This window comes from Octopus bimaculoides, chromosome 6 (genome assembly GCF_001194135.2).
Source record: "Octopus bimaculoides isolate UCB-OBI-ISO-001 chromosome 6, ASM119413v2, whole genome shotgun sequence".
In the NCBI taxonomy this organism is placed as follows: domain Eukaryota; kingdom Metazoa; phylum Mollusca; class Cephalopoda; order Octopoda; family Octopodidae; genus Octopus; species Octopus bimaculoides.
The window spans coordinates 104736873-104737870 of record NC_068986.1 but is presented as its reverse complement, the minus strand read 5'-3'; positions in this window follow the sequence as shown (position 1 = coordinate 104737870).

Below are 998 nucleotides of genomic sequence, written 5' to 3'. Positions count from 1 at the left end.
ATATATATATATATATACATACATGCTCACACACACACATAAACAGATATATACAAATATACACAAACGTACATGTGTGTGCATACGTGTGTGTGTTCGTGTTTCTATAAGTATGTGTTTGTATTTCTACAAACTGATGTGTATAGAAATGTTTGTATCGGAGTATATGCTCGTGTAATCTGTGCATATATGCACAAGCATTACTGTGTCTGTAACCAAGTGTGCGTGCGTGCATGTGTGCGACTGTGTGTGTGCGATCGTGCGTGCGAATATGTGTATGAGCGTGTATGTGTTTCGAAACGTTGCGAATCATTATCAACAATCTGAAATGCTAATTTTTGGTTCGTAATCTGTGAATATGGCGGAGGTTAACTGTTGATTCGTTTTGCAAATCTATTTCCAGTATATCTCTTGTTTGTCGCTCTTTAAGCCCTCTTTGGCGTACTTTGCCGTACTTTGGTCGCCAGCACCGTTGCATCTCGTCTTTCTATCTCCGACACCATCTTTCCCTTCCTCCACCCTCATCTATCTCGTTTTATACTTCCATTTCTCTTGCTATCGCTGCGCTACCCCACCTTTCCTCTCTCACATATACGCATGGATATATATATATATATATGTGTGTTTGTGTGTGTGTGTGTATATATATATATGGATGTATATATGCATATATGTAGATATATTCCTATCATCCTTCCGGCCGTACGCCCATCCTCATCTCCCTGCTTTCGTCTTCTTCTTCTTCTTCTTCTTGTTTTTCTCCTTCTTCCCCCCCCCCACCAATCTCTACCTATCCCCCTGTTCCTCTTCGTCCTTCATACTGCTCTTTACTCGTTATTACAGATATCAACGATTTATCGCTTATGTTATAACGTTAAATGCACACGCGAATCCCTCCGCATACAAACACAAAGACACACACACACACACACGCTAACACATAGCCACACGCACACACGCACACACGCACACATACACACGTACACACGCACACACAC